At 42.6% G+C, this 25,045-nt stretch overlaps 1 protein-coding gene across 19 annotated transcripts in view; it reads left to right on the top strand.

The window, feature by feature from the left end:
• The window catches only part of GLIS3 (GLIS family zinc finger 3), a 622,522-nt gene that overhangs the window by 146,073 nt on the left and 451,404 nt on the right, over positions 1-25,045 (top strand). For 17 of the 19 annotated variants that reach the window (XM_041729374.1, XM_041729434.1, XM_041729405.1 and 14 more), the window contains one exon: positions 19,597-19,658. The exons of 1 other annotated variant lie outside the window; for it this stretch is intronic. The gene's annotated coding sequence lies outside the window, so the exon portion shown is untranslated. Of the gene's footprint in view, positions 1-3,570; positions 3,817-19,596; positions 19,659-25,045 lie in introns of those variants that run through there. One more of the 19 variants, XM_041729481.1, reaches the window with a different exon arrangement.

Here is a 25,045-nt window from a genome sequence, read left to right as displayed (position 1 = left end):
GGCATTTATAGGTTTAGATTTTGGTTTTCTTATGCAGGCAGCCATGGCATTAGAGCTGCATCAGTCTATTGACCTCTTTGTTTAACTAATACAACAATCTTATAAATTACAATATCATAATCCTTGATTTATCTCAAATTCTAAGTCCCCCTTGGATCTGCCTACTGTCTTCATCTCCTCCAGCACTTCTCTAGGCCCCCCCACTTCTATTGCCCCTCACTTAGACCACTGAAGTAGCCTCCTACTTAGTCTCTCCACATCTCTTTTGTGCCTTTTTTCCAGAATCCAGATCAATTGTGACATCCCAACCTTCTCCTACCTCCACTTCCACCTCTAGTACTACTATAATTCCTATTTGTTCTGATTCCTCTTTGCTCTTAGGACAGAGACCACAAGTTTGAACATGGTCCCTGGCCCTGACATTTGTTCCCTGCCCACCTTTCCAGAAGCACCCCGTTTGTTCCCTTTGCTCCCTCAGCCTCGCTGCTCTGTTCAGGTCCTGGAAACCCGCTGTTCCTGCCTAGGATACCCTCCCTGCACCCCCATCCCCTGCTTCATAAACCTTACTCATTCCCTACTCTCAGCTCATGCACCACCTCCTCGCTTGACCTCCTTGACATGAATCACATTATGACCTCCATTTATATAAGTGATTGTTTTCTGTCTGTCTCCTTTGTGTGACTCTAAGGTATACATCTGGCTTAGTGCTGTGCCCCCAGTGTCAGCATGGAGAACTCATTACATATTTGTTGTCGTTGAAGGAATTGCTTTGCCCTCTGGTGGGGAGGAGGGAAAGCTTTGTCACTGTAAGAGCACAGGTCAGCCCACAGACACGGATCTCCCATACCCATGCCAGCCCCTACATCTTTCCACATTGAGCCCAACACCTCCCACTTTTGCAGGTGCTTCCAGCCTGAGAATATTTCCCACATCTCTCTCATTCTTTGTCCTCACTGCAATTCTAGACTCACATTTTTTCAAAATTGTAAAATGTATATAACACAAAAATTACCGTTCTAACCATTTTTAGGTGTACAGTTAAGTGGCATTGGGTACATTCACACTGTTGTGCAACCATCACCACGGTCTATCTCCAGAACTTTTTCATCATCCTAGATTGAAACTCTGTACTCAGTAAACAAGAACTCCCCACTTCCTGCTCCTGCCTGGTAACCTCTGTTCTCTTTACTGTCTCTATGAGTTTGACTGTTCTAGGGACCTCATATCAGTGAACTCATACAGTATGTGTCTTTTTGTGACTGGTTTATTTCACTTAGCATCATGTCTTCAAGATCCATTCCTATTGTAACAAGGGTCAGAATTTCAGAATTTCCTTCCATTTTAAAGGCTGAATGATATTCCATTTGGGGTGTGCTGTGAACATTGGTATACAAATATCTGTTCAACAGACTCCAGTTTTAATGATGTACTGTAATTGTAAGATCAAAGAATGCTCTCTTCCTCATCTTGGTATAATGGATTCTTGAGCTATGTGTTTAATTCCTCTTAAAAAGTATCTGCTACAAGTATCTTTCACTGAGGTGGCTCCAAGTTCAACATCCTTCCTCTGAGAAATTAGACAAGGACAGGGGACATCTGTGCCCGAAAGGGCTTCCACTTGGATGAGGAAACAGGTTCTAGGGACTTTTTTGGATGCTGTGTTGTGTATTCAAACTTAGTCTGAATTCAGAGAGGTGGGGGAGATCAGTGTGGACCTGAGTGGCAGAGAAGTTGTAGTAGTTTCCTGTTGCTGCTGCAACAAATTACCAAACACTTAACTGACTTAAAACAACACAAATTTATACTCTTCTAGTTCTGAAGGCCATAGGTCTAAAATCAGTTTCACAGGGCTAAAGTCATGCTGCCAGCAGAGATGGTTCCTTGGAGGCTCTGAGGGGAGAATCGTTGCCTTGCCCTTTTCAGGTTCTAGAGGCTGTCTGTATCCTTGGCTTGTGGCCCCCAGCTGTTTCTGCAAAGTGCATTAGTCCAGTCTTTGCTTCCATCATTGCATTGCTTTCTGCTCTGAATCTATCTTCCCCCTGCCTTCCTCTTCTAAGGGAACCATTATGACTACATCAGCCCAGCCTGGATGATCTAGGATAATCTCCCCACCTGAGGATCCCTGACTTAATCACACCTGCAGATCCTCTTTTGCCAGGGTAACATATTTGCAGGTTCCAGAAATTAGGACACAGATATATTTGAAAGGGGGACATTATTCAGCCCACCCCAGAAGGCTTTCTGTGGAAGCATGTGGGCTGGCCTTAACAGGCTTTGCTGAATCTTTCTGTGTATGATTCATCAAACATGGACCCAAGGTCCATGGTGAACGTGGACCCTCCTCATTGTACCTGTTTCAGTATTGTGTATTCTTTAAGTGCCCACTAAGTGTTTCTGACCAGTGAGCAATGCCCTGATTGCTGGATGCATAGCAGCAGTGGACATCATTGGCAGGGAATGTTCCTGGGTCTTTAAAAAATCGACTCATCATCTACATTTATTGAGCACCTCTAAGTGCTAGGTGCTCTGTCAGACTTCATGGACATATAATGGACATTTAGCCCTCACACCCAGCACATATCTATCTATCTATCTATCTATCTATCTATCTATCTATCTTTCTTTCTTTCTTTCTTTCTTTTCTTTCTTTCTTTTCTTTCTTTCTTCTTTCTTTCTTTCTTTCTTTCTTTCTTTCTTTCTTTCTTTCTTTCTTTCTTTCTTTCTTTCTTTTTCTTTTATTTCTCAAGTTTAATCCCTTGAACAGGATAGGATTCTGATTGCTGGATGCATAGCAGCAGTGGACATCATTGGCAGGGAATGTTCCTGGGTCTTTAAAAAAATCGACTCATCATCTACATTTATTGAGCACCTCTAAGTGCTAGGTGCTCTGTCAGACTTCATGGACATATAATGGACATTTAGCCCTCACACCCAGCACATATCTATCTTTCTTTCTTTTTTTCTTTCTTTCTTTCTTTCTTTCTTTCTTTCTTTCTTTCTTTCTTTCTTTCTTTTTCTTTTATTTCTCAAGTTTAATCCCTTGAACAGGATAGGATTACTTCTATAGTTGAATAAAAAAAAAAAAACATGGTAGTTATCTAAAAAAAAAAAATACAGGAGTTGTTTCTGGTGCCAAGAGTAGGTGAATCTGAATCTCCAGTGTGCTTTGTCTCGTTTCAATGTAGATGAAGATTAGAAAAGGCAGGAGAAGCATCCTTTGTCCTGGAGGTGGTTGCAGAAACACGTGTTTTCCAGGAAAGGGATCAGTGTCAGGGAATGGAGAGCAACCAGAAGGTGAAGTATGGATGAGCTTGGTGGGATTTGGGTTTGGTAAAAATTCCTAGTAGGCACAGAATGTCCGTTGTGAGTGCTGATTTAAAGATGAACTGTATGTTGTTGCTGAAACCTTTCTTTCTTTCATGTTTGCCCAGGTGTTGTTCCCTAGCACATTTCTCAGAGTTCAGGTCACCATATTAGGGGGTTCTCTATCCTTCACTTATCAAGAACACACAAGCAGCCCCAGGATAGGTCCTATTCTGGCCTCAAAAGTAAAACAAAAAGGAGAAAAAAATGTGATTGGGTTTGCTGTTTGGAAGCCCCAGACCTATGTAGCCAGAGGGCAGAGTGCACTGAGGAAGATGGGCTTTGCAACCTCACCAGCCCAGTGAAAGGATTTACCTGCTGGGTGGTGGCACACTTTATTTACTTTTTCACTGATGCCACAGTCTCATCTGTGAAAGGGACACAAACATAGGATGTATAACATCGGGCTGCTGTCAAGGATGAAAGCATTTACCATACTATCTGGCACACACAGTAAGTTCTCAATAAATGCCAGTTGCTGTTCAGTGTTATTTAAGGTTGTAGGGGATATCTTTTCACCTTCAGAGCAAGGTAAGAGAAAATGAGCAAAGTCAATCTTTTTTTTTAAAGCTTGTAATAAATCACCCAAAGCTAAAACAAATCAAGTGACTTACAGAAAATGGGGTGAAACAAATCAAGAGATTTACAGAAAATGGGACTTACTGAGTCATTGGCAAGCTTCCTACTTCCTTGCATTTTCCTTTAGCAATTCGTGTGAGTCCTGGAATATGTGTTCAGATTGACCTCAGTCTCTTTATGAGAAGATCTTTCAGAATCCAAATCTGCTGCCAAACTTATATGTGAAAGGAGGGAGAAAAGTCTGAAACCTCCAAGGAAGAATATTAATCATTATAATAATTACCATGGGGATCCCTGGGTGGCGCAGCGGTTTGGCGCCTGCCTTTGGCCCAGGGCGCGATCCTGGAGACCCGGGATCGAATCCCACATCGGGCTCCCGGTACATGGAGCCTGCTTCTTCCTCCACCTGTGTCTCTGCCTCTCTCTCTCTCTGTGACTATCATAAATAAATAAATAAATTTAAAAAAAAAATAATAATAATTACCATGATACAACTAACATTTGTATTGCCTCTGTAGTCGACAAAGAGCTTTGTCACATGTTCTAGCATACAGTTCTCAAAATAATCCTGTCAGGTGTCTGTGGTGGGTGTTGTTATTAATCCTCTTTTACTAATGAAAATATGAGGTTGAAAGAAGTTAAATGAGTTGTCTCAGACAACACAGAAAACAAGTTTGAGGGTCATGCCTCCATATCCGTTAGAAAAAATCAGTGTCTGATGCTGTTAACATCACTGTGAAGTGATATAAATACTAATACACCCCTTCTAATGTAGGTGGATGAGTGTTGTTTTTCACAGTGGTCACTTTTGGTTGCTGGGTGCTATTTTGGAATTGCGGCCATGCAAGAATTTTTATGACACCTTACCAGTTGTGAGAGATACATACCTCTCACTTTAAAATTCCTTTCCATTGTTGATCCTAAATGCCCAGTTATTCACTAACCTTGGTTCCAAATGGCTTTTTGCTATATTCAAGGCTCAAATATACCCTTTTCAGACGTGACTTGAGATCAGTGAAGATATTCATATAAAATCCACAGGCTCTAATGGAACATCTAAAAGATGTTAACCCAGAGTTGCCTTATTGGAATATATTGGAATATGTGTCACTTCCTCTGGGGACTAGTTTGAAAAGCATCCCTTATTTGGGTGTGAAAGTTCTGGTGTGTTCATTTAAATATAAGGGTCATATTACTTCATGGTTGTGGTTTTAAGAAGTCAATAAATAAGTCCTTTTCTTCCCCACCTGAGTTCAGTACCAGTTGAGAAATGAGGCAGGGAAAGCAAACAGATGGAGGTCAGAGCTTTGTCACTGATAAACTGATGAGAGAACTGGCCAGAGAGGTGTGGCCATAAAGGTTGCCAACAACCCAGCCCCGAGTTAGAGCTTTGCTCACTAGTCCTAGCCACCCCGAGGGTGGAGGTTGTCTCTCTAGGTGCCAAGGGGCAGAGCAGAATGTGGGAGTCCTGCAGACAAGCAGATGAGAGCTGATGAAGGTTGGACAGTACAGAGGAGGGTTCTGATGGAGAGATGGAGAGAGAAAGTGGAGGAGGTGGAAGGAGGAGTAGAGGGGAAGGGAGTTAAGCTAGGATGTTCACTTTTTACTCCTAAATTCTCTAATCTGCTAAATCATTCTTTCCCAAGGAAGAAGTGAGTAAGAGGTAGGGGCTGGAGCCAAAAGTGTTACACCAGGAAAACACAGGGTAAGTGGAAAGGGGCTTCCTATCTAGTATTTTCCAGGTATTTGTCTACTTCAATGTGACCAACATTTCCAAGAATTGGATGTGATTCCTCCTGTATAGGTAATGTCTTAAGGTCATGCAATAGAAAGGATTTGAAATCAGATTTGAGTATGAAGCCCATGTACACCAAGTACACCAAGAACTTCTGATTGGACACAGACAAGCACTGTGTAAGGTAGTGGGTAATAATGGCTAGAGACAGAAGAGATCATTCCATCTGGGAAGTCAGGGAAATATTTTGGGGAGATACAGCATTTGCAGTGGCCATTGGGTAGAAATTAAATGCCCAGAAATGAAGGAGTCTCTGAGAACAAGGAATAGCATAAGCAAAGATAAGGCGATAGGAAATTATCAGGTACAGTTTAGGGAATTGAAAATAGAACAGGTGGAAGTCGCATCAGGTTGAAATGATATATTGGGGTGGGAATCCTTTTCAACACAGAAGGAGCAGAAATGGGCAAACAATCAAATGTAAGGATTTAGGGAAAGACCAGAGTCAGATCTAATGTCAAAATCTTTAAGCTAGATAAATGAAAGAATGGTAATGGCATTAAAAATATGTGAAAGTCAGGAAGAGAGGGTAGTTTTACATTTATTTATCTCTGTAATGTTTAGTTGGATATACTCTTTAGTAGAGATGAGTACTTATGTTCATGATTCATACATTCATTCAAGCAATAGCTTTTATTGAGTCCTTATGATGTCCTAGGAGCTGGGGATTTGATAGCAATCAAACATAGGCATAGTGCCTGTTCCTGAGGAGCTTACAGCCAAGTGGGTGGGAGGATAGATGAAATCAGACAACCCTTGTGTGAAATCATTACTGCAGTATTGGCGACAGAGGAGACATACAGGGTGCTTTGAAGGCCTGTAATAAATCAGGGGTCCAATCTGGTTGTGAAGGTTAGGAAACATTTGATGAAGTGACACCTGAGCTGAAAGCTGAAGGATAAATAAGAATTAACTAGTCCAAGAAGACAAAGAGCAATGCAGGCAGAGGACATTCACATAATGAATATTGTACGGCAATAGCGAACAGCAAGTCACCCTGCTACCCACAACTGCATGGGTGAATATTGGTAACATAATGGTGGGTGAAAAACAAACAGGCTCTGGAGACTATATTCTGCATGATACCTTTTTACAAAGTTTATAATATATATATATTTTTTTAATTTTTATTTATTTATGATAGTCACAGAGAGAGAGAGAGAGAGAGAGAGGCAGAGACACAGGCAGAGGGAGAAGCAGGCTCCATGCACCGGGAGCCCGACGTGGGATTGGATCCCGGGTCTCCAGGATTGCGCCCTGGGCCAAAGGCAGGCGCTAAACCGCTGCGCCACCCAGGGATCCCTCTTTTTACAAAGTTTAAAAGCAAAACAACCCTAAACAATGGATTGCTCAGATATACAAATATATATGATAAAGCAAACAAAAAGGCAGTGAAAAGTAACCCCAAAATTTAGAGAATAAAAATTCAGAGGAGGACCAGCAGTGGGGGATGGGGAGGGTCACAAAGGGGCACACAAGTTATTGGTAATGTTCTAGATACTGAGCTCTATAGAGCTCATTATAATATTTTAAATACATAAATAAAGAGGGCCATACATCAGCCAATTTAAATAGTGTGATAAACCAATAATTAAGATTAATCCAATTCTAGGCACAGGAATTATTTTTAAAGAGATTATGCTGAGTTTTAGGAGCTTAAAGTATATAAGGAGGTTGGAATAGAAAAGCACAGGGTGAAGGGGAGAGATAAGAAATGAGTCGATGGCTGAGCTCCAGACCACGGAGAGCCTTGCAGGCCCTTTTAGGTGGGTTTCCCCTTTATCCAAGACCTGTGGGAGCCATTGAAGGATTTTTAAACAGGAGACAGGCTTCAAAATTTGCTTTTTGAAAAAGGTAACTTTGCCTTCAGTGTAGTGACCAGATTGAAGAGAGGCCAGAATGAATGTGGATGAACCACTTAAGAAACATAGGCATGGTGCCTGTTTAGATGTAAGATGTTTAGATGTAGGAACTTAAAATAGGGTGGAGGTTGTAGTGGCAGTGCTGGTAACAATGATAGCAGTCATGGTGTTGGTGGTGGTGATGGTGATAGGGATGGTGGTGTTGATGGTAGTAGTAATGATGGTGGTGATGGTTCTGGTGGTGGTGATAGTATTGGTGATGATGATGCCTTTGGTATTGGAAATGGAGCTAAACGGCCAGATTTGAGAATATTTAGGAAGTAAAATCCATAGACTTAGGGATAGATTTGATAGATGTTTTGATGGAGAGGAAGACATCAAGGATGATTCTTAGTTTTTGGCTTGTCAGTAAAATGGGGATGGAGCAAGGAGAAATCTGTAATTCAGTTCTGGGCATGGTGAGTTAGAGATGCTTTTTTAGGTTCCACCTTTCCTCAACTCCTTTCCAGAGATGATGTTCTCACTTTCCTCTTTACTGCCTAAATGAGAGCTCATAAACTTAAATTCTTTCTGAAGTCAGGCAGGTAATTGAAGTGAGTGAAGCTGGCAGGGAGATATTCAGAATGGTGAAAACATGGTTGTGACTTGACTCAGTGCACTGAGAGGCTGAGTGTTTTTCAAGAGGAGCAAAAAAAAAAAAATCATAGTTCTTATGTTTATTAGTGAGCAACTGCTTCAGTGCTTGAAAAAAAAACAAAATAAACCACACACACACACACACACACACACACACACACACACAAAACCCTGTAAGGCCCAGTCCTGTGGATTAAGCAAAACTGATCTGGGACCTATGAGTAGCCAGATTAAAATTTGGTTCTAAATCTTTCTTTAACACTAATTTATTCATCATATTATTGGTTAAGTACATTTCAATACAATAATTTGGATCAAAATATTCTGATAACATAGCATTATTAAGAGTTGCTTGCGTTTGAATTTTACCAAAATGTATTGTATATTCAGTTATAGAACATCATTTCCAATTTTTAAAATTTTCATTTTGAAAATTTTTACATCTTCAGGAAGGTTGTACAGATAGAATGATGAAACCTCATATACCTTCACTCAGATTTACCATTTATAAGGCATTTCTCCATATTGGAGTTCTCTTCACCCAACCAGCTGAGCCCCTCCCCTCCATTTCTGAACCATTCCAGAGTAAGTTGCAGACATCATGATCCCTAATACTTCCATATGTATCCCTGCAGTACAGTGACATTCTTTTAATAACCACAGTCATTGATCAAATTGAGGATTAATGCAATACTTATATATAATACACAGTTTATATTCAGTTTTGCAGTTCTTTTCTGACCCAGAATCCAGTTGGATCACTCATCGTATTTGGTCACCATGTATATTTAGTCTCCTGTAATCTGGAACAGTTCCTTATGTCTTTGATGACATTGACATTTTTGAAGAGCACAGGCCAACTTTTTTTATTGAATACCCCTTATTTTTAGTTTGCCTGATTGGTTCCTCATGGCTAGACTCAGGTTATGCATTGTTGGCAGCAGTAGTACTGTGTAAGCATTGTGTTGCCTGTGCGTTACATTGGGAGGCACATATCACTTTGATTGTCGAGGGAAGCATGTATCTGCCAGATTTCCCCACTTACAGGAATTTAGCCCCTTTGTAATCAGCAAGTACTCTGTGGAGAGACACTGAGACTCTGTGAATAGTCTGTTCACCAACAGACTCTCACTGAGTAGTTCAGAATCCACTGAAAATTGCCATCTAAATATGTCATTACTATGTAGGTTGCACATCTGTGATTTGAGTTATTTATATGTATGATTTGAGTTATATGTATGTATGTATTTAGAGAGCACACACACAAGTGAGGGGAGGGGCAGAGAGAGATTGAGAGAGAGAGAGAGAGAGAGAGAGACCTTAAGCAGACTCCTCACTCAGCCCAGAGCCTGAAGTGGGGCTCAGTCTCACAACCCTGAGATCATGACCTGAGCTGAAACCAGGAGTCAGATGCTCAACGACTGAGCCACCCAGGTGCCCTACAGATCGTGATTTTTTTAAAAACCGACATTTCTCCTATGTTTATTAGTATTCCACTGTAAGAAAGAGCTTTCTCTTCCCCATTTACTTACTATTTATATCTTTCTTTATTCCAGTGGACATCTGGATTCTTTTTCTGTCCAACACCTTCTAACCTATTATTGTTGTGATGCCCAAACTGCCCACAGTTGGCTAGTGGGAGCCCTTCAAGCTGCTACTGTATTCCTTGTCATGTCCTCGTCAGTTTCTGAAGATTTACTTTCTTCCACAAGATGCTTGTAGCTTACTCAGTACTTTCCCTGCCCTAGCCCTAGAATTAGCCATTTACCCAAGGACCCTGCTTCTTTTTAGTGGGGAATGTATTTAGAAACTAAAACTAAAACCATTGGTAAAATGTTATTGATTCTAGGTGCTTCCAAGGGACAGAGCTAGGAGGCATGTATTTTTAAAAATGCAAAGGTTTGGGACACCTGGGTGGCTCAACTGTTGAGCGTCTGCCTTTGGCTCAGGGCATGATCCCAGGATCCTGGGATCGAGTCCCACATTGGGCTTCCCGCAGGAAGTTTGGTTCTTCCTCTGCTTGTGTCTCTGCCTCTCTCTCTTTCATGAATAAAATTTTTTTTTTTAATTGGAAAGATTCATACTGATACTTATAAATCCAGTCAAACACTAGAGGGCCTTTCTTATTTTCCCTCATTGTATCCTTTGGTCTATCTTCCTTCTCTCACAGTGAGTACCTGGCCTGACAATATCAACATATTTGCTCATTTAAAGCATGAATTTTAAAGCAGTTTTTTAAAGAGTGTTCTTCTTTGCCTCCCTTCTCTAGCTGCGGAGCTCATTTATTTTGATATTCCTCAGTTTCTATAGTTTTTCCTGCTTAACTTTCTCACTTATAAGCATGTTCAGGTTTCTCTAAGTATGTCTTTGCAGAGGTTTCACCATGTAGAAGTACTATATTAATATTATTTATCATAAATCATACAAAGAACAAGTGAGTCTGGAATGGGGGTTGTTCTAATAACTTCCATCCTCATGACAGTTTACAGTTTACCAAGGACTTCTTTACGTGTGCTATTTATTCATCATGCTTTGAATTCCTTAGTCCCAGACAAAATGAACAGTGGATAAGTAAACCCAGGACTTCATGAATGTTTCACATAGTAGGACTTAAGTAACACCTGTTGATTTTTAAAAGATGCATTTAGAATCTATGACTGATGAAAACATGTATCCTATAAAAGCATGGGATAATCCTCAGCAATAGATAATCTAAAATGTTTTATATTTACGTAGGCATTGTTTGCTATTATTATTTTGTAGGAATTTTCATGTATTCCTCAGATTTTTTTTTTTTTTGAGAGAGAGAGAGAGAGAGAGAGAATGAGTGTGTAAGTACAGGGGGAGGAGCAAAGGGAGAGGGAGAGAGAGAACCTTAAACAGACTCCATGCCTAGTGTGGAGCCCCATATGTGGCTTAATCTCATGACTCTGAGATCATGACCTGAGCCTAAATCAAGAGTTGGACGCTCAACTGACTGAGTCACCCAGGCGTCCCCAGATTGATATTTTTAAAGGATATCTGCTTCCTAAACATACACCGAATTACAAATGCCTTCAAAGGGGTGATTCTGAAACACAGCTACATGTGGTAGTGCTTGGAGAGATGTGACTGGGGGCTGCACCGCTTACTGATTAAATCAGACTCTTTAGAGTAGGCATCAATTCTTTTTTTTTTTTTAAGATTTTATTTATTTAACAGAGAGGGTGTGCACACACAAGCAGGGGAAGAAGCAGAAGGAGTGGGAGAAGCAGGCTCCTTGCTGAGCAGGGAGCCCATGCAGGGCTTGATCCCAGGAGCCTGAGATCATGACCTGAGCTGAAGGCAGACACCTAACTGACTGAGCCACCCAGGCACCCTAACATCAGTTTTTTTTAAAGCTGTCCAGATTTCAGTGAGCAGCCACTATCTGGCTGAAGAAAGGCTGTGCTATTTTGGAGAGAGAGGCTTCACTCACAGCTAAACACAAGAGAACTTGATTTGGGCCAGATTTCTGGTTTAAAAACTGATACCTAAAAGTAATATAAGGATCTATTTTGAGATTTACCTAGCGGTTAAAGGCACTGAACGTATTATTATTTTTTTTTATTAGCCAGCCATATTTTCTTTACTTTGAGATTTACATTATTTTCACATTTTAATGTTTCTGAAATTATGTTATCTAAAATTGAGGTATGCGTGTGTATGCATGCACATAAATGTGTACATACACATGAACATGGTCATGTTCTAAAGCTGTACCTAGAGCAGAGTTCTTAAAAACTCAGTATTCATCAGGAATACCTAGAATACTTGTTACAAGTATGGAATTGTAGGCCAGTTTGGGCCTTCTGGAAGGATCTGGGTCAGCCAGCCCAGCAAGGGATTCTGATCCACCAGGTCCCTAGACTTTGAGCAGCCATTTTCAAAGAGCCATCCCCCTCACTCCCTCCACAGCAGTGTCAGCGTCACCTAGGAACTGCTTAGAAATGCTTGTTCTCAGGACTTTCCCCAGACCCACTGAGTCAGAAACTCTGGAAGTGGGGACCAGCAATCTGTATTTTCACTGGCACCCAGAAATTCTGATGCAGGATAAAGTTTAGGAACCACTGTTTTCAGAAATACTGCCAGTGCTCCCATACTTCCTTGATGATAAGAATCACCCAGCATACTTTTAAAAACACAGAATCTGGGCTCCACCCCAAATCTGTTGAATTACGGTTCCAAGGGGACAATAATTCCATTGCGACAGGTGGATAGTCTGTATTACTAACAAGTATCCAAGGCCATTCTTATCTTCAGACAAATTTGGGAAGTACTGAGAAGGGAAAGCCAAGGATGTACCAGTTCACAGTCACATTCCCTAGTTAGGGGTTGTCTCTGGGTTTTGTGTTCATTATCAGATTTAAATTTTGTAACAGCCTTATGAAAGTTGATGATAATTAAAACTCATTTTACCGATGAAAAAACTGATGTTTGGAGAACTTAACAAAACATATCTAGGGTCAGATCGATAGTAAACCAGAGAGCAGGGACTCAAGCCACGAACTTTCTGACACCAAAGCCTTTATTGTTAAACTGTCCTAAGGCAGCTGCATGCAAATCCTCATCACTGTTATTACAATATAGTGCAGCCTTGGAGATAGATACTTGCCCAGGGTCATTCCTTGTTTCAGCAGTTAAGAACCGCCAGCTGTAACCCCAGCCTGCTTTGCGGACTTTCTTCCCCACTGCTTCTCAACATGAATTGTTCCCTCCAACAAGGCCATTTCACTCCTCACCCTTGACCTCCCCTTGCTCACTCCTGCCTCTGCTGTTATACTTAATGCACCTTCACTGATGGGATCTCTTTATCATCTTGTCCCCCAGGCCTCTTACTTTCTCTTCCCTTGCTTCTCCCCCCAGAAGGACTGCTCTTTCTCTTCTGGAACAGTCCAAACCTCAGCTGTGCCTCAAGACTCTTAGTCTAGTGTTCTCTCTGGAGCCTCCCTACCCACACTGGCCTCGGCGAGCACTCTTGTATGGGACCTACCGTGGTGCATGCACACTCTCTTTGTCTGCAACATGGAGTGCCCTGCACACGGACCTTCATCTTCCGTCTACATTAAGTAACTTGAATATGCTTCTCTGTTTCTGGCTAAGTAGTAGGAATTGCTAAAATATCTCTTGACCTACAATAAAGTCAATGCAGCTAAGATCCACAGAAAATGAAGGTGGATTTTAAAAGTAAATACAAGTTGTGGAGTTTCTGGGAGAATCTGTGACAGACATACTGACGATCATATGAGCAATCACTAGATTTGCAAGGGTAGATGAATTTAATAACTATCCCTTAGAGTTCAGTTTGTGGGACTCCTCCCCTCTCTTCCAAACCCAGAAAAAGCCGGGGAAATCTTTTTTGGTGGGGATGGAATGACAGTGGCATGGGGGGAGCAGATGGAGGTGTAGTATATGCTTAATAAAGGGGAATACCTTTTGTAAAAAAATTTACATTGTGGTCATTCCAGGTGATAATGTATTTTCTTTTAAAATGGGATGGATAATGCCTTTTCTGGTTTCCTTACACATGTTAGGGTATCGTAGTATTTTGGGACAACAGTTTCCCAAGAGGTAACATGAAACAAAGTCAGCGTTCTGGAGCCTAGACCAGGAGGAACATGTCCCTGTGCCTCTGAGCTAGGGTCAGGACCAATGCTGGGGAAAGGTCGCCACCTACTGACCAGCCTTCATCACACTTTTTCCTCCTGTTGCCCCACCCACCATATTTCATGGCAAAGTTCATGAGGACATAGCCACACAAAGTATAGTATTCTAAGTTTCTGTCTTCTATAAGAGTCTCTCTCATGAAAAGAGTTCTCCTTTGAGGAAACACATCAGCAGCCTTGGTGCAGAAAATGATAGAACTTGTATTTGGTTGAATGCTGCTTATATATAAGTTATGGTTCCACCACATAGATTTCAAAGACAGCTCTGTTGTTGAGGGGTGGAGGGGGAAGTTAGGACTTAGTTCTGTTTTGGAAGCGTTAGAAGCTGTTTAAAGGTCTTCATTTCATTTAAAGATAAAACTGTATTCTCTGACACATTTGGGAATGGGGAATTTGCATCAGAAAAGTGTCATTACGGGGCGGGGGTGGGGGTGTGTGTGTGTGGGAAGCCCGGGTGGCTCAGCGGCTTAGCACAGCCTTAAGCTCAGGGAGTGATTCTGAAGGCCTGGGATCGAGTCCCAGGTCAGGCTCACTGCATGGAGCCTGCTTCTCCCTCTGCCCCTGCCCTCTTTCTCTCTCTCTCTGTCTCTCATGAATAAATAAAATCTTTAAAAAAAGTGTCATTACGGGATGAGCACTGGGTATTATACTATACGTGGCAAATTGAACTCCAATAAAAAAATATACAAAATAAAAGTGTCATTACATACATGGTAGAGTTCTGGAATGTTGACTCAAGTGAGGAGAAACTGACAGAACAGCACCAGTATCTTCTGATAAACCATTCAGCTTCCAGCCATACATCCAGGAGACAGTCCTAATCACTTGTCCTCTCAACACTCTGCTGGTTCAGTCTGAAGAGTGCACGAGAGGGGACAATATGGTTGGATAGGATTTGTTTCCTCCACCAGGAAAATGCATCTGGGACACATGATGGTAAGTGTAAGAAAGGCTACTTCCTAAATCAAGTGAGAACCAAAATTAGACTCTTTGATTTCTTTGGTGGAAGCAGTATCTGAAAGAAAAGACACTTTCATGAGTGGGTGTATAAAGGAATGGAAAAGAGTGGAAGCACAAGCTGTACTTTGGTGGATGGCTTTTGGGGGCTTCCCACTTTCATGCCAGCAGCACCTAATCCCTGGGGAATTCCAGCCTTCTGGATCCTGATAAACAAAGTCACATGAAACTTAGCTCCCCATTGAGAAGCACTCTCAGGAGGATTTTACCTAACTTGGAATGAGAGGAGGGGAATGCTACTTAGCCCAAAGGACTAGTACCCACAGCCAACACAAGGATGCTGGGCACTGGGCTAATTGCCTTGCACAGGTCAGTTCATGGATGCTGCTATAGCCCAGTGCAGGAGGAAGAGCAGAGGCTCAGGGATGGATGATCAGGAACTTGCCTGCTGTCCCAGAGCTGGCAGTGAGAGGGCTGCATTCTGAACCCAGTTCTGCCTAAACCCAGAATCAATTATCTTATCCATGTGACATTGTAAACCTGTAATGATGGCATTTCAGAAATTGCTAGTAGGATTATCTTGGAGCTAGAGATGCTACAAAGGACCCCAAGGGCTCATGTCTTTCTTAGATATAAGAGGCTGTCCTGCACTGTGAATGACAGAGGATTCCCTTTCTCTCCTCCCCTCCCCTCCCCTCTCCTCTCCAACTAAAGATTTTGTAGTTTCATTAAAGTTGTAGATGACCTTAAATGGAAAAGCAATGTTTACCTGTCTGTTGACTTGAATGTATGTTTTTGTGTGTGTGTGTGTGTGTGTGTGTGTGTGTGTGTACACAGGCTTGTGCGTGTGTTTCTTTTGCATGGAGCAGGGATGTTGAACCAAGAGTAGGGACCCAGTGCTAGAAGATGGAGCCTGCATGAAGAACCCTGGACTGGGAGCCAAAGGTCCTCAGTTCTAATTCTGGCTCTGCCATTTATAGCAACAATAGCAGCAGCTAACCGTTGAGTGCTCACCATTTGCTGGGTACCATTCCAAACATTTCCTATATCTTAACTCACTTAATCCTCATGGCCATTCTATGGATGAGTATCATTCTCATTTTACTGATATGATAAGAAAATTGAGGCACACAGTGGTTAATTTTTTCCAGGTCACACCAGCTAATAAATGATAGGAAGTTGGCTTAAACTTGGGCAATCTGGCTTACTACATTAGTAATACTGTCACTCTGCTAACATCTGCAAGTTGTGTCAATTAACCTTTACGGGCTTTAGTTTTCCCTATTTATAAATTCATGTTTTTAACAAATATTGATTTCCAAGCTTGTGTAAGACATTACAGATCAGAGATGGGAAGGACCGTGTGCACAGACTCCTTTCCACCTCCTGCCACCTCGCACTCTTAGCATGTACACACAGAGTGCAAAATGCAAAGGAGAGGGAGTCTGGGAAAGGCTGCAGGAGAAGCTGGCTTTGAAACTTGATCTGAAGGCTGGATACTGGTCCAGAGACAGCATCACAGGCAGAAGTAAAGCTGAAGGCGAGTTTGGGGATGCTTACAGGAACTAGCGTGTTTTGAGTGAAGAACGGACTCTTGGGCAGGGGTCACTGCCAGAGTGAGAGCAGGAGGCTCAAGATTAAGGAGTCACGACCAGGACCATTTGTATTTGAAGTAGTATGTATGTTACATTTGTGGAGGGCCACAGTAGAGGCAGGGAGACCAGTGAGGAGAACTGAGGTTACAGAGACTCAAGTGGTTACAGAGACTGAACCATGGACCAATGCCAGAAGCTTTGGGAGGCAGGATGGTGAAGGTGAATAGGGTAGAGGAGGGGTTCAGTAGACAGAAAAACTGAGAGGGTGACAGTGGCCTGCAGTGAAGGACAGTTGAGTTGCTGACTTATTCCACCTGACAGCCCTGTGGACTCTGTAGGCAGATGAGTTTGGCCAGAGTTAGAAGGTTTATATGGTTGAAGGTCAGAGTAATGATCTTTAGAGGAAGATGGTAATGATGGCGATGTGCCAGGCTTTTCCCCACCCATGTTATCTCTATAATTAGCAGAAGAGTACTGCTCGACAGGTGTGTGACTTTCATTTTAGAGGATTTTTTCTTTCCCTTGAGAGACAACAGAACAGAGTGCTGACAGAGTAGACTCTGAAGCCAGAAGACTAGGACAAGTAGGGGAGCAAAGAATGTAATCTTTCTGTGCCTCAGTGTGTTGTGTGTGTGCATTACATCGGGGTAACATGGCTCCCCTCACAGGGCTGTTGTGGGGATTAAATGTATTAATGCAGATAAAGTGCGTGGCCTCGGTAAGCACATAGGAACTGTTGGCTCTTCCTACTGGTGAGTAAACTGAACTGCTGGGCTGCAGCTAGGAGAGGCCGTCCAGCTCCAAGGCGGCCTTATGTTCCTTATGTTCCTTATGTTCCTCTGTGCCATGTCTGAGCGAGAGTGGGGCCCTCCCAGAGGTGCTCAAGAAGGATGGTGGGAATAGCACGTTCAGGTGGAAGGAGGAAGAGGAGGATGAGAAGCAACCAGGAGAAATTTGGAGGAGGAACAATAGAGAACTTTAAAAAAAATCTTTTCTATTTTTTCTGGCTGTTAAATTAAAATGGTCTCACTCTGAAAATTAAAACATCCTAAAACTAAATTTCTATCATCTGTGATCTAGCCATCTGCCCTATTCCATCAGCCAGCCATTGCTAGCAGACTTTGGAAAAACGAAAGCCAACAGGAAATTATAATATCATAGAAAGCGGGAGACATGACTCCAAAGAGCAGAGGTGGTTGATAGGCCAGATGCAGGAGTGTCAGGTCCCTGAGGCTTGGTGTAGGGAGGGAAGGGGGAGCACGTATCATAGTCAGGGTTGGAGTCCCTCAGTTAGGTTTGGGGTGAATCCGGGGTAGGTCAAGGAGTGGACATACAGCTCCAGAATAAGGGGGGTGGCACAGAGAGTTGTGGGGCCAGGAAATTTTGTTTTGCTCTGGACCTCTTTGGGGGTCTGATGAGCTTAAGGACCTCTTCTCAGAATAAGGTACCTAAAATAAAAGACGTGGGATTATAGCAGGTAGACATTTCTGTTCACAAACACTTTGGAATTCAGAACTCCTGTAAAGATAATTCCAGCTTTCGGATATGGCACTTCTTGAAGACTCCCTGCTTAGAAGCTGTCTAAATCCTCTAAACCTTGTGGGTATAGAAAGCTAAAGATATACCCAGAATACTGAATGAGCCAGATCTCTAGCTTCAGACAGTGATTTTGGATAAGGGCGTATCTTTAGGTGATTTGGAGTCCCTAAAACGTAGAGAAGTTATATAAATATTAGCATCACTACCCCCATTTACTTATTTCATAAGGGTATTGGCAGAATGAAAAGTACTTTGGAGACTTCATGTGCTGATCAAGTCCCTATAGAGTCCAAAAAAAAAAAAAAAATCCACTGCGACCTAGGGGCAAGTAATCCTGGGTTATTGACTCATTACAGGACATTCTTGGTATGCTCCACATGCTTGCAAGGCAGCTGATGCAGTTTCCTATGGGGCTGGATCCACTCCCCTCCCCCCACATGAGCATATATGGGGTTTAAATTTACAAATACAGTTCAGATAATCACCAGTAACTCATCTTGGACAAGGGGGAAGACAGGAAGAAGGCTGACAGCAGGCATGGCCCAGGGCAGATTTGTTGGGGCACATACACTAGAAAAAAGAGTTTTAGAGATTTTCCTTATCAGCCATTTATCAGAAATTGACTGAGCCTGCCTATGAAGTCATCATTAATATAGCAGAGGGGAAGTTGTGCATCCAGTGATCCCATTTACTGTTCAATTGTGATTCTATATTTTTTCCCAGGTCACAGGAGTGCGTCTATAGGAGAAGAGCTTCTCTGCTCCTTCCTACTAGGAGCTTTTCTGCTCTTAGATATGAAATCATCATCCCAACTACATCCATTGTTGGAAGTACTATTTTGGATTGGCCCTGTGTAATGTGAAATGAAGAGAAAAAAGTGTGTAGCTGAATCCCGATATGGAAATCCAGACTTAAAAACATTCTCTGATGGTTTGGCATCCGTGGGATAAATTGGTCATAGTTTTCAACAACTCAGATCAAAGCCAAATGCTGTTTGCATTCAGACAGTGATTCAGGGACCATGTCTTATTTGGTTTCTTTGAAAATAGAGCACAGGCATTTTTTCATACCTTTGAGAGAAATCTTTTGGCTGCCAAATTTGTGCCTAGTAAATGTTATTGTACCCTAATACAAAGTTTTACATCTTATCTCAAGTGTCTTTTGCAGCCTTGCTCCACCATCCCCAAGCTGAGTGGCTGGTTGCAATGAAGGTCTCCTGATGGTAATGTGAAGAAGAAAAAAATAGGCCAACTGGTAAAGATATAAAATAAATGAGAGTAAATAAAACACATATGGAAGGTCTACTTTCAGAGTTAAAATGTATACGAGTGTGTATGCAAATCAGCCCTCCAAATAGAAAATCTAGGCGGGGCCCACCATAGGCATGATCATAAGTAGCCAAGTTTGCTTTCTGTGGCCTTTCATTCCCCTGACCTGGGTATTTCTCCAGCACCTCCATCCCCGTTCTTTCTTAGGCTTCTTTTCCATCCTTCTGAACCTGCTAGAGAACTAGAATTGCTCCTGTTTCAGGGCCCACTTCAGGACTCCTCCTCTTGCCTCACATTTCACTTCTGCTCTCCCTACAGACTCCTGTGTCCAGTGTGCCTTTCCTCCTGAGGGCATTGCTCATCAGGGAGGAGCTCCAGGGGTAAGTGAGAATTCTTAATATGACCATTCTTTTTTTTTTTTTTTTTTTGAGAGAGAGAATGAACATGCACAAGCTGGGAGTAGGAGTTAGGGAGAGAGAGAGAATCCCAAGCAGACCTCTCGCTGAGCTCAGAGCCACCAGCGCAGAGCTCCATCTCATGACCTTGAGATCATGACCTGGGTGAAAACCAAGAGTCAGATGCTTAACTGACTGAGCCACCCAGGTGCCCCTAAATGGCTGTTCTTAAATAAAAATTATTAATTCATAGCCAGTTCTTGATTTTGATGAACAGATTATGTTTTAAAGATTATTTTCTGACTTAATTTTGCTCACTTACCAGACTTTATCAAGTGTCTCTTACATAGAGTGCAGTGGCTTTGGTGTAGTGGGCATCAGAGGAGAGCCCAGTTGTCAGTGGAGGGGGCAGAGGTCCTATACACAAAAGGTTAAAGAGCATGGCAAGATAGAGTAACAATTCAGAGATGAAGCAGGCTGGTTTTAACAAATGCTTATTTCATACACTGAATGTGGCAGACACTATTTTAAGGGCTTCCCAAATATTAACTCATTGAGTCTTCAAAGCTGTGGTCATTCCTGTTCTGCAGATGGAGAGACAGCCACAGAGAGTAACTCCCCCAGGGTTACTTGGCCAATTAGTGCAGAGTCAGTACTAAATCCCAGCAGTTTGGCTCCAGGGTCTGGGTCCTTAAAGCAGCTCGATGTGGCATCTCCAGCTTTAGGATGAGGACCAAGTGCAGGACACAAACAAGGGTTCTGATTTGTGGAAGGGTCCATTCCAGGTGAGCTAAAGAGGGCAGAGAGGGCTATCTGACAGAGGTTCTTTACCCTGGCTACTCATTATAGTCACTGGGAAGTTTGAGAAAGTCCCAAAGACCAGATCTTATCCAGGCCGCTAAATCAGAATCTCAGGGGGGAAGCCTGGCCAGGTGTGTGAAGAGGGCCGCCAGGTAGAAGGCAGCCAGCATGAGAAGCCAGTAGGGGGATGAGGCTCCAGAACTAGAGCCTCTGAGTGGACAGGAACTCAGGAAGACAGGATGGCGGAGGGCAAGGTGGTCAGGTGTTTCTCTCCCACCACCAGTCTCCGGGTCTTCCTCCAGCCCCGCTGCTCCCTCCTTTCTCCTCTTTTCTGGCCTCATTGTCCTTCCTTATCTTTTGTTTTCTTTTCCTCCTCTCCTATCAACCCCTTTACCACCTTCTTTCCTGCATCTTCCTGCTGTTCTCTAATTTCCTTCTCCTGCCCACTGCTTCCTTCCATTTCCTGGCCTTTTGGCCATTTCACTTGACATTGCCCCTCCTCCCAGCAGAAGGTGGGCAGAGGCAGAGTTGTGACTTTGGATGAATCTCAGTGCTCATTGGCAATGCTCCTGAGGGAATTGGGGGAAGGCCTGGAACATGTAGACCTGGCTCCCCAGTAGTGTAATTCGTGTTTGATACTAGCGAGGGCCATATTCCCTGGGGACCTAGGGTATGTGCACCTGGCTTTGAGGTTGAGAAATATGAGTTTGGAAGGTGTGTGAAAAACTGCCCTCAATATAGTGGCTTAAATAACCCAATTCACATCTCACAGTTCTGTAAGATAGAAGTCTGACATGGGTCTCACTAAGACTAAGGTCCAGTGTGAGCAGGACTGCTTCCTTTTTGGAGGTTCTAGGGAAGATTCTATTTCATTGTGTTTTTCAACTTCTAGTGTTTTCCTGTGTTCTCTGGCTCCTGGCCCCATCCTCCATCCTCAAAGCCAGTAACCTGGCACCTCTCTGGCCCTACCGTGGTTGCCAAATCACTTTCTCTGAAGCTCTTCTTCTGCCACCCTCTTCCACTTTTAAGGGCTCTTGTGATTGATTCCATTGGACCTACTTGGATAATCCAGAGTAATTTCTCTCTCTCTCTCTTTTTATTTATTTATTTATTTATTTATTTATTTATTTATTTGTTCGTTCGTTCATTCATTCATTTATTCATTCATTCATGAGATTCAGAGACAGGCAGAGACATAGGCAGAGGGAGAAGCAGGCTCCCTGCAGAGAGCCTGATGCGGGACTTGATCCCAGGACCCCAGGATCACAGCCTAAGCCAAAGGCACTCAACCACTGAGCCACTCAGGTGCCCCCAGAATCATCTTTCTATTTTAAGGTCATTTTTTTTTTTTTACCAGCTTTAATTCCATCCGCACCTTAATTACCTTTAGCCACTTAACATATTCACAGATTCCAGGGATGAGGATATGGGCATTTGTAGGGGGAAGGAGGACATTATTCTCTCTGTAACAGCCTCACAGAGGAGGAGAAGTAGACAATAAGGATCATTCCATATGGACAGAAGAGCACATACAGAGGTTTGGGGACTTTGAAGAGTATTCAAGGTAGGTTTGAGGAACCATAGTAGTGTAGTATCACTTGGTGGTGTCCTGCAACTGGTTATGACATATACCATTTATACAATAAATTTTATTCATAAATTTTACATCTAATAGTTTTAATCACATATCTGATCAAAATGTCTTCCAATAAGCAGTACTCTGTCGGGGCAATAGAGTGTTGTGGCTGAGAGCATGTGCCCTGGAGCCATAGCTAGGTTCTAGTCCTACTTCTATCACTTATTAGATAGATATCTGTAAGGATTGAATGAGATCAAGAATCTCAAGTACCTTGCCTCAGCCGCTGGCACACAATAAATCCCTAATAAATGTGAGCTTTTCTGATTGCCATAACTAAGCTGTGTCTTAAGCTTATGGCTTATAACTTGCCACTCACATTTTCTCCTTCATGTCCACTTCTTGCTGGAGGGAAAATGAAAGCAGTGGCAGGAAGAACATTTCTGACCTAGGCAGCCAGCTGAGATAGCATCATTATTATTGAGCTCAGACTGTCTGACTGCTGGTCCCTAAATTCAATCTAGAATCTAAGGACTCTCTGCTCCTGCTGCTTACGCCAGTAGCCCCAAATGGTATCTATAGCTGAGTTTTAAATGACTTTTGGTTACAAGACAGAAGACAGAAAAGCATGGGGATGGGGGAGGCGGTGTCCAGGCTGAACTGAGATTTTCTCAGGTAGGATTAATAACAGAAGTGAGTGGGCCTGAGCAGTGACTTCTGTACAAATCTTTTTTTTTTTTTATTTCTGAATGTCAGTCAGAAAATCTTGACTCTGTTTTATCCAGGAGTGAGATAAATTCCACTTTCAGTAGGAATTTGGGAATGCATATACTTCTCTTAGGTGCTGTGTTCCAGGGCTATATTTGTTAACCAGTAACTGAGAACATGTATAAATGGCCTGGATTTTCAGGACAGTTGTCTGATAACCAAATGGATAAGCTACTGTATCTGACCCCCCCAAAGGTTGACCAGCTGGTCTGAGAGGGGGCATTGTGTAATTACTGCAGAAGCAAAATGTCTCTTGTTTATTTTTTTTTTCTCTCTTGTTTAATCTAATACTGATCAGATGATAGGAGGATCTCAAAAAGAACGTGAACCATAACTTTTTTTTTTTAAAGTAACCAGGCTAAAATGATGTCACAGAAACTGAGTATATTGGATGGTGAGCCCCTTTAAGTTTTTAAGTATTGCTTTTCTTTGTACCCTCCATGGTATGCTGAATGCCTTAGGTACTTCTATAAGTTGTTGTCAGCTATTTGTTTAAAAAAAAAATAAAAGAGATCTACTGGCTCCCGCAAATGAAATGGTCCAGAGATTGGATGGCGATCACGTGTGGTTCCGTTAGGACTCTGGGCCTGTTTTCTGCTGCCTTCTCCACCTTGCTCTCCACAAAGTTACACCTTCCTTGACAGGCTGAGAGGAAGACGGCTTCATCTCTGTCTCTTCATAACACACAGAAGAGGCTCTTTAGAGAGAGGAGAAGCCATTTTTAAAAGCTACCAAAACTTTCCTCTTATGAGAACATCTCATTGGACCAAAATGGTTCCTCTACCCATCATCAAACTAGTCCCTGTAGCCAGAGCTCTCCTCTTTACATTATATTGGTCCAAATTGGGTCATATGCCCATCAGTGAACCAATCTCTCTGGCCAGAGGAAGCCCCTGGTTGTGCATATGTGCCGGCCAGTTTTGCAATTCCTAGTCAATCCTTGCAATAACTCAGGTAGCAGCCCTGAGGTCCTCAGTGGTTCAGGAACCAGCCAGAGGTCTTCCAGAAAGTGGCAGAGTTAGGATTTCTTGGTTTTCTGATTTTAGAGTCACCCTCCTTCCAATGTACTATCCTGCTTGAGTGAATAAACAAATAGGTATCTGGTGGAAGCAGGGCTCCCTGCATGGAAAGAAGAGTAGAATAATGGTTAATGCGGGAAATGTTTCTCTTTGAAGCCTGACCATTTCCCCAGGAGCTGGGTAACGCTGGAAAGATAACCTACTTTTCTCTGCCTTTGTTTCCTCGTTTATAAAATAGAACTTGTCACCTCATTGGGATGTCGTGGGAATTAAGGGAAGTAATGCAGACAGTGAACTTGGAACACCATTCCAGCCTGAAGGGAGTCAGTGCTTTACCTAGGGCAGGTCTCCTTTGGGGACTGTTGGTCATTTGTCTGATGGACAATAAAATGGTACTCCTCCATTCTCTACAGGGTCAAAAGGGGGATAGAAATGTTTATGGATCTGAAAACCGCCTGAGTACTTCAGCATCACGGAGCCTAAGAATTTGTAGACAATCTCCAAGTACATTCAAACCCCCTTGCAGGCAGGTCTGTTTAGAACTTTAGGTGAGTGGGAAGGAGTCTGAAGAGCCACTGGATCACTTTTTTTTTTTCAGAGCTTAATTCTGTCCACAACTTACTCATTGTTCTTGCTTATTCTGAAGCTGTCCTAATGCTGTCTTGCCTCCTTTACTTTCTCTTGTTTTTTATTATTTATTTTTTAAAAAGATTTTTACTTATGTATTTGAGGGAGAGCTCACATATGTTATGTATGTGAGGGAGGGGCAAGCAGACTCCTCACTGAGCATGGGGCTCGATCTCAGGACCCCAAGATCATGACCTGACCTGAAATCAAGAGTCTGATGTTCAACCAACTGAGCCACTCAGGCACCCCAGCTTCCTCTTATTTTGAAGAAATTCATCTTCCTTCCTGTGCCCTTGGTCCATATTTTCCCTCTTTTTTTCTCCCCATAATTTAGTACATATGTTTTCCTGTTGTTCAGGGTGTGATGCAGATGACCTGGTGTGGTGTGGCACGAGGGAGGACTGGGGTGTCATATGGGGGAGGATCATTGGGGCAGCAAAGGAGGAGGAGGCTCACCCTCCTGATGGTAAGCATTGCTGAGACAGTTTTCTTCCCCAAGAAGGAAGAACTTCCGGTTTACAACGATGAGCCTTGGGGCACAGAAAGAGAGTGACAGGTGTTTAGACCCTTTTGGAGTATTG

Source organism: Vulpes lagopus, chromosome 2 (genome assembly GCF_018345385.1).
Source record: "Vulpes lagopus strain Blue_001 chromosome 2, ASM1834538v1, whole genome shotgun sequence".
In the NCBI taxonomy this organism is placed as follows: domain Eukaryota; kingdom Metazoa; phylum Chordata; class Mammalia; order Carnivora; family Canidae; genus Vulpes; species Vulpes lagopus.
The sequence above is the reverse complement of the archived record's forward strand: the minus strand, read 5'-3'. Positions and strand labels throughout refer to the sequence as shown.